At 43.0% G+C, this 8,870-nt stretch overlaps 1 protein-coding gene across 1 annotated transcript in view; it reads left to right on the top strand.

Annotated features, from left to right (window-relative positions):
* The first annotated feature begins 272 nt into the window (after positions 1-272).
* The window catches only part of tenm3 (teneurin transmembrane protein 3), a 184,501-nt gene continuing 175,903 nt past the window's right edge, over positions 273-8,870 (top strand). The window contains exon 1 of the mRNA XM_085356703.1: positions 273-327. The gene's annotated coding sequence lies outside the window, so the exon portion shown is untranslated. The remainder of the gene's footprint in view (positions 328-8,870) is intronic.

Below are 8,870 nucleotides of genomic sequence, written 5' to 3'. Positions count from 1 at the left end.
GAGAGAGAAGAGGAAAAAAGGTAGAGGGAAACGGGGTGCTGGGTGTTCTTCAGTCTCCATCCCTTCCAGAGGTTGTATAGAACAAGAAGTCAGAGAGAAGACTGAGGCAGTCCCACCGACGGGGAAAGAGACAAGCAAGAGCAAACCCGAGAAAACCGGGCTCGAGCTTCTGGTGTCTCCAGAAACAGAGAGAAAAAAGCGAGAGAGGTACCCTGAAATCTCCCCTGGCAGCGGGGCGTCTCTCATGCGAACCTGGAAGGATTTATGGTTTTTGTGGAAGCGTTAACCCTTTAAGCAGGGCGAAACTGGAGTACTCCCACAGACAAGGTATGCGACCGAATTTATTTATTTATTTGTTTTCTTTTGCATGGTGTGTGCGCGTGCGTGCGCGCGCGTGCCTGTCACCGCCTTTGCTGTGTGTGACTGTGTGCTCGTCTTTTGCAGTTGCCTGGTCTCCAGTCAGTCGCTTGCCATTCTGTAAATTCACTGACTGAATGTAAAGTCATCGGCAACACAAAGCAGCCAGTGTTTGCGCGCGCGCACGCGTGCGTGCTAGTCTTTGTGTGTTCACATATCGTCAGGATGAGGCCTCATAGTTTGATTTCGTGAGGAGGTGACAAACACATGAACACGGAGTAATTGGTGTGTTTGAGCTGTCCTCGCCTTCCCCTCCTGGCGGTGTCTTTCTTTTGTTTGATTATGTTTGATTTGCCGTCCTTTTAAAAATTGTGTGGTGTACTTTTTAGGCCCCCAGGAGGCTAGCCAATCAGACGAGCGTTTTCGGGTAATAGGACGGACGACTTGTTAATAGGCACCAAAGTAATTTACTGTTATTTTATCCTCGCCATACACGCCTGCGCGCACACACACACACACACACACACACACACACACACACACGCACACACACACACACACACACACACACACTTTTATAAACATGTCAGGACTTAATCGTATCGTAAATATTTGCTTCAAGGTCTGTTTTTGATTTTGTGGCCGTTACATATTTCAGGATGGACGGGGAATACCCAATCCGTGCGAAGGAGGACACACTGATGTTTCTTTGTGCTGACTAATTTTCGTCTTCATTTTCATAAAGAAAATAAAAGTTGCCTGTATGTGATGGGGAAGAGGGCGACGTCAGGTTGTCTGATCTGGGTGTGAATTGATTAATTACCAATCGATCTATCAGGTTCTTCTGGATTCGTTCTTCATGTATGGACAGCTTGAATGAATTTACAGCCACAAGTTTTATTTTGGTGTTCAGAGGTCAGATCTATCCTGTAACCAGACTGGACTTCGGATGGAAGCTGCCAGCTCTCACAGTGATAGTAAAAAGTTCTTTCCTTCTTATTTGATTTATTCTTTATTGCTTTTGAATGCCATTATTTTAATCACAGGCTGGTGTGTATCTCTGCATCGCTATGCAACTACGAAACCGGGGTGATTTTAAGGTCTTTTAAAAATGCCACTTTTCATATAAAACTTGCGTCGCTGCTGTTGTCTTCCTAAATGATACGCTGCCAGTGTCAGTGAAGCGGAAATGTTTTTTCCAGGCTTTGCTTGTGTTACTTTGTGTGTTCCTCACAGTGGCAGGAGTGTAATTGTCTTTAGTCAAAGTCAACCTAATATCTTCAGGTCAGTGGTTTTTCTTTCACCGCTCACTGAAGTCAACAACACATCGCTTCTTTGTCGCTCACACACTGAGTTTTGTTCATGAACTCTGCCAGCATTCCTCCTCTTCAGTCCTGACTTTGTGTTTGGAGCTGATCTAAGCTGCAGCACAAAATGCAGAGTGGAAGTCAGTGTAGGTTATAAAGTCGTTCACTGCATAGCTTTTAAAATGTGTTTCATCTATTTTTTTTTACTGTGAGCACAATTCCAACCCTGCCTGTGTGTATGTACACATTAAGAAATACCTGAGCCATATGTAGTCCAACACAAAAGCTCTACTATGAATTCTAGTGTTGCAGTGCTTCATTTTAAACATTATGTGTGTGTGTGTGTGTGTTATCTTCATAAGTTCTACTAATATTTTCTGCTAATTTTAATTGTATGAGCAAAGCATTAAGGATACTTTATCGGCTTAATGATGCTCACATTTTTATTCTGTGAGTAAATGACAGAACAATTAACTTACACTGAAAAATCTGGTTTACACTTGTTCATACACGCTGTGTTGTCACCTTGGCAATAACGTTTAAACTACACATAGAAGTAGAAGTGGACTCAACTCTGGGAAGTATCACCCGATCTTATTTGGCAAAGGTGTGTGTGTGTGTGTGTGTGTGTGTGTGTGTGTGTGTGTGTGTGTGTGTGTGTGTGTGTGTGTGTGCGCGCATCCGTTGGGTTGAGGTGAGGTTATGGTGGCTGGACTGGCTGCTGCTCAGACACAAAAAGAGAAGGAGGGCTCTTGCTTTCTGTCTAATTGCTTCCAGAGACAAGATTTGCATTCCTGTCTCTCTTTCTCACTCTCGCAGTGTCTCGCTGCCTCCCTCCCCCTCTTCCCTTTACCTTTTCAATTGGAAACATAAGTTTGGAGACATTCCTGAAACATGCATGTGAAGCAAAAAAGGAAGTGGGTGATGGATTAAAGGAATTAACATGTCACTGTGAAATTAAATATGCTTAAAAATGACTGTGGATGGACGAATGATAAAGGCGGCACAGACTGTAGTAGAGAGAAGAACACATGCAACTGATTCAGAGTGGAGCGGGCTTATTAGGAATGATAACGCGCCAGAGAAAAGTCAATAAATGAAAGCAATATATAACTGTATCATATCTTAATCAAATCATTTTGCATGTAAGGCTGACTGCAGCACTGCGTTCCTTTACTGTGGCCTGAAGATGCTCGAGCTGAAATAGCAATTCAGATCCCCTTCTAGTTTTACGTCTTCTGTGTTTGTGCTGTGCTACACGCAGTTGTGCGTTCTGTGAGTGGGTGAGGACTTGAAAAGATTTTGATAACGATGTCATGAATAATGGAAAAAAAAAGAGCTTGAGCTTCGGTAAATCGTTTTCGTCAGGACGTCTGTGTGTTGGACTAATAAGAGTTTACTGCGTGTATTTGACATGCGTATGAAGGTAAGGTTAAGGCTCAGGGTTTCTTTTTCCTTATTCTCTGGAATGTTTGAGTGAATTAGGAGGACTACGGGTTTGAGACCAACCGCTGGGAGAGACAATGCAGTCAGTCAAGCAGCACAGACAGCTGCAGCATTCCACTGGTGGTTACATTAATAGGAAAAGCACCTTTAAGGTCTTTTCATTTAGTTTGCATGTTTTTCATTGTGTCATCTCACTTATTGAGATGCTTTTACAAAGGACTCATTTGCACATATAAAACACACGTTGATAATTATTGCTGTCACAAAGGCTGGATTACTTTGTGTTATGACAACTGTACTGCAAAAACAAAGGAGGCGTATTTGAATAGATGTCAATCCTTGAATTTCTTTTTTTTTGTCTTTTTTAACAGGTTTTTTTTCCTAACAACTGAACGAAATGAACAACTTCTTTTGAAGTGTTTTGTAACAAAGTAGTAAATTCTGTGTTTAAATTTTTTTGATCTGTCATTATCTGATGTTGAGAGCCTTCTTATTTTGCATCGTCAAGAAAACACGCGGTTTCATAGGTGGTGCTCTTCTAAGGGCAAATTGATGGTGCTGTAGGTGCGTTCGTGTTTCACCCTGCAGAGCTGTGTCTTTGTTTCAGTGTTTCCAGTGGAGAGCGCTTTTTTCTCTGCAGGCTTTATCAGATTATAATAGATGTATTTGCAGATTAAGGGGACAGAGTGTGTGACGGACTGACCGCTGGGGCAGACAATGCAACCAGCCAAGCATTATATGACCTGCTGGGGCGCACACACATGCATGCACACAGAGGAATTCAGCTCCCTGCAGATGCGTACACATTCACATGTGCACTCATGCATGCACTTCATGAACACATACATTGTCCTCGCCCGTACTGTGTCTCTAGTCCAGGACAAAAAGGCTGTGAGTGTGTGTGTGTGTGTGTGAGTGTGTGTGAGAGCCACAGGATGAGAGAGTGATAGGGATAAATGAAAGAGAAGAGTAGGAATGAGAAGTTTAGGAGAGTTAAGTTCCTGAAGTTGTGTATATACACACACAATGTGCACTCATTCTATTGTCTCTCTATCACTCTCTCCATAAATAGAGCACTATCTCCTAGCAACAAGGCGTTGTAGAGGGATATGTGAGATAGATTGTCTATGATATAGAGGGTTTGTGTGTGTTTGTGCGTGTGTGTGTGTGCAAAGCTTGAAAAAATTATGAAAGTCATCAGAAGAAGGGCACACACTATGAAATCCAAGTTAAGGAATGAAGGTGAGATAGTAGCCTGTGTGTGTGTGTGTGTGTGTGTGTGTGTGTGTGTGTGTGTGTGTGTGTGTGTGTGACAGTAGTAATTTTCCTGATGGACTGCATTACTCTAGATGGGGCTACTACTCAGAAAATAAAAGTTTCAATTACTGCTAAAGTGCCTCAGACTGCCACACCTGCACATGCACAGTGATATATTGTATAACATTATATTTTTGTTATGCGTACACGAGCAGACACTGGGATTTATAATAGTTCTCTTTTAACACTCACTAGGGGACACATAATGGTCTGGCTCATTCATATTATTTTGACCATATTTTTCCTTGTTTTATTATTTTTCATTACATGCAAAGATGTGGGCCTACAGGGCCAAGGGCCACAGCGATATATAATAGTGAAAAAGAACAGGTCACTTAACATGTCACAAGTAAATGACTTGGGCAGTATACATCCCACAAATGGATGATATTGTTGTTCTTATCTCAGAAGTGATATGAGTGAAGATGAAACAGCGAGATGTAGAATCCCATCAGAGAAGAGAAGAAGATTCAGAGTAGTTTACACAAGGTTACGAGAAAAACCAGGCTGAGTGATGAGGTGTAGACTGACTGTTCCTTATCAGAGACCCAGTCCAGATGGTGTGCAAGCACCACCTCCTTACTTCATCCTCACCCCCCCACAGTATGCAGGAAGACGTGACCTGAGCTCGACAATATAAACTGTACCGGCTTTGATAAAAAGGCTGCCTGTGACACTGATAAAAGCTTTACCCAAAGTGCTACACTCACTGCATCACACTGTGAACTGGTCACCAGCCTAATACAGGTCTAACAGAACCTCAGCCTGCATATGTAATATTAATACTTTTGTCACCCTTAAGCAACAGAAACCAGCATGAACAGCATATATGCATATAAGATGCCACATCGTATATGCAGCATGAATTCAAGTCATTGCCGGTGCAGTAACAAGTGTCAGGGCAGCAGAAGGTCCCAGAACAACAGACAAGAAACTGATGAGGAACATGTCTTTAATTAAAAACTAGCATTGTTGTTTTCGTGTGCAGGATGAAACTCAGGCCTTCTCAGTAACTTTTATAAAACAGAAACAGTCTCATGTGGATTCACACACACACACTTAGACGCGATGCACAGGAGCCCTCCATCATTCCTTTCAGCTCTTATCTCGCTTCTCTGGGAAATGAAGACTGAATGAAATGAAGACAGACGATGTGATGGTAATATGAACCATGAGAACCTGGTGTGTGTGTTCATTTCTGTTGTTGCACTGCTGCACTGTGTCATCAGCATCCTGCAGGGAACCGTTTCTCCTCTTTTTTATTTATGCTGAAACCAAATAAATGAAAAAACTGTGACAGGTAATCTGCTGATGTTATGATCATGTAAAGCATTTCATTGCTTCAGCTACAATCAGTAACAACGTACCATGTTTGTTTTTCTCAGCCATTTGACTGTGAAAATTACTATTGTGATAATGATTATGGGTAAATTCAAAAGCAGTTGTGTTTTCTGTGTATGTGCAAATTGCAGTGTTAACTCACTATGGGAGTACGATTTGGACGGCTCATGGTGTCATTTGTCAGATGGACAGATAGGTGGACTAAAAAGCTCAGTAACACTCTTAAATCCTTACAGGCTTGTGTGCCTTGAGGCTTTTGCAGTTGATTGCTCACTTTGTTAACTCGCCAGTTTCTTTTCTCTTGAGCCCCCTCACTTACGCCCCAGCGCACACACACACACACACACACACACACACACACACACAGAGACACACACACACACACACACACACACACACACACACACACACACACACACACAGAGACACACACACACACACACACACAGAGACACACACACACACACACACACAGAGACACACACACACACACACACACACACACACACACACACACACACACACACACACACACTCTCTCTCTCAGTGAATCTTTGCTAAAATACTTTGAAGGCGTTAACAAAATTGTGAAAATTACAGCATGTCTTGTTTATACCATTTTGCAAGAACCATATCTGTTTTTACAGCTAATGTGACTTTAAATTCAAAAGTGGTGCAAAGTGTCCTTTGATATCTATCTATCTATCTATCTATCTATCTATCTATCTATCTATCTATCTATCTATCTATATATATATATATATATATATATATATATATATATATATATATATATATATATATATATATATATATATTAGGGGTGCAACGATACACAAAATTCACGGTTCGGTTCGATACTTTGGTGTCACGGTTCGATATTTTTTCGATACAAAAAAATTTTCATGCCTTTTTAATTTGTCATTTATTAAAATTATAAATATATATATTAACTCAAAAGTACAGTTTTTAAATGTAATGTTGCTGAAACAACAAAGTAATAAAATAATAAATATCTGATGGAGAAATCACTCATCTTTGGAAAAGAGAGTTTATTACAGAGAAATGTCTCTTTCCAAAATAAAAGCTATACTATACGCTTCTTCTGGGCTATATTCTCAGCAGCATATTAAACATATCAAATCAAATCAAATCACTTTTATTGTCACATCACATGTGCAGGCACACTGGCACAGCACATGCGAGTGAAATTCTTGTGTGCGAGCCCCACAAGCAACAGAGATGTGCAAACACAACAACACAAACGAGCAAAATACAAGAATGGCCAACCTGAAACTAATAAATATATGTACAATATATAATAGTGTATGCATTTCTGGATGTGTATACTAAATATTTTCCTACGTGTGTGTGTGTGTGTGTGTGTGTGTGTGTGTGTGTGTGTGTGTGTGTGTGTGTATACACATTTTTACAAATTAAATAGTAAAAAAAAAAAAAATAATAATAATAATAATAATAATAATAAAATATATAAAATATACAGAGTTGAATATGTGCAAAACAAGTGGCATTACTGTACAGTATGGAGTGCATAATGTTGAAGTTCCAGTAGTGAAGCTGAGGTGTCTATGACGTGTTCAGCAGTCTGATGGCCTGATGGAAGAAGCTGTCTCTCAGTCTGCTGGTACGGGACCGGATGCTGCAGAACCTCCTTCCTGATGGAAGCAGTCTGAACAGTTTATGGCTGGGGTGACTGGAGTCCTTGATGATCCTCCCCGCTTTCCTCAGGCACCGCTTCCTGTAGATGTCTTGGAGGGAGGGAAGCTCACCTCCAATTATCCGTTCAGAGCACCGCACTACTCGCTGGAGAGCTTTGCAGTTGTAGGCGGTGCTGTTGCCATACCAGGTGGTGATGCATCCAGTGAGGATGCTCTCAATGGCACAGTGATAGAAGGTCCTGAGGATGCGGGGGCTCATGCCGAATCTTTTCAGTCTCCTGAGAAAGAAGAGGCGCTGCTGCGCCTTCTTCACTGTTTTGTTTGTGTGTACTGACCACGTAAGATCCTCAGCCAGATGTACTCCAAGGAACCGGAAGCTGCTCACTCTCTCCACAGCAGCGCCGTTGATGGTGATGGGGGTGTGTACTTCTCTGCACCTCCGGAAGTCCACTATCAACTCCTTTGTCTTTGCGACGTTGAGGGTGAGATGGTTGTCTTGACACCAGTGGGTCAGGGCGCTGACCTCCTCCCTGTAAGCCGTCTCATCACCGTTGGTGATAAGACCCACCACTGTAGTGTCGTCCGCAAACTTCACAATGATGTTGGAGCTGTTAGTGGCCGTGCAGTCGTAGGTGTAGAGTGAGTACAGGAGAGGGCTCAGTACACACCCCTGTGGAGCACCAGTGTTCAGTGTGATGGGGGATGAGGTGATGCTGCCCAGTCTGACCACCTGGCGTCTGTCAGACAGGAAGCTAAGGATCCAGCTGCAGAGGGAGCTGCTCAGTCCTAGATCCTGCAGTTTCCTGTCCAGCTTCGAGGGAACGATGGTATTGAATGCTGAGCTGTAATCTACAAACAGCATCCTCACATACGTGTCTCTCTTCTCCAGGTGTGACAGGGCAGTGTGTAGTGTCAGGGCTATGGCATCATCAGTGGACCTGTTGTGGCGGTATGCAAACTGTAGAGGGTCCAGTGAGTCGGGTAGTGCAGAGCAGATGAAGTCCCTGACCAGCTTCTCGAAGCATTTGCTTACGATGGGGGTCAGGGCTACAGGTCGCCAGTCGTTCAATGAGGAGATGGTGGAGGATTTGGGTACAGGGACGATGGTGGCCATTTTGAAGCAGGCTGGGACTACAGACAGAGAGAGGGAAAGGTTGAAGATGTGCGTGAACACTCCAGCCAGCTGAGCCGCGCATGACCTGAGGACGCGGCCGGGAATCCCGTCCGGACCAGTAGCTTTGCGTGCGTTCACCTTCCTGAAGCACTTCCGCACATCCTCCTCAGACACAGTGTGCGCACTGACGTCATCCGCGGTGCGCACACTGTCCGGTCTCATGGTGTTCGCTGTGTCGAATCTAGCGTAGAATACGTTTAGATCCTCACATAGAGAGGCCGTGGTCTGCGGTGTGCTGGTTTTCCCTCT

Source organism: Diplotaxodon limnothrissa, linkage group LG6 (assembly GCF_057381915.1).
Source record: "Diplotaxodon limnothrissa isolate DT_005_m linkage group LG6, D_limnothrissa_male_GT1.1, whole genome shotgun sequence".
In the NCBI taxonomy this organism is placed as follows: Eukaryota; Metazoa; Chordata; class Actinopteri; order Cichliformes; family Cichlidae; genus Diplotaxodon; species Diplotaxodon limnothrissa.
This window is presented reverse-complemented; position numbering and strand designations above follow the sequence as displayed.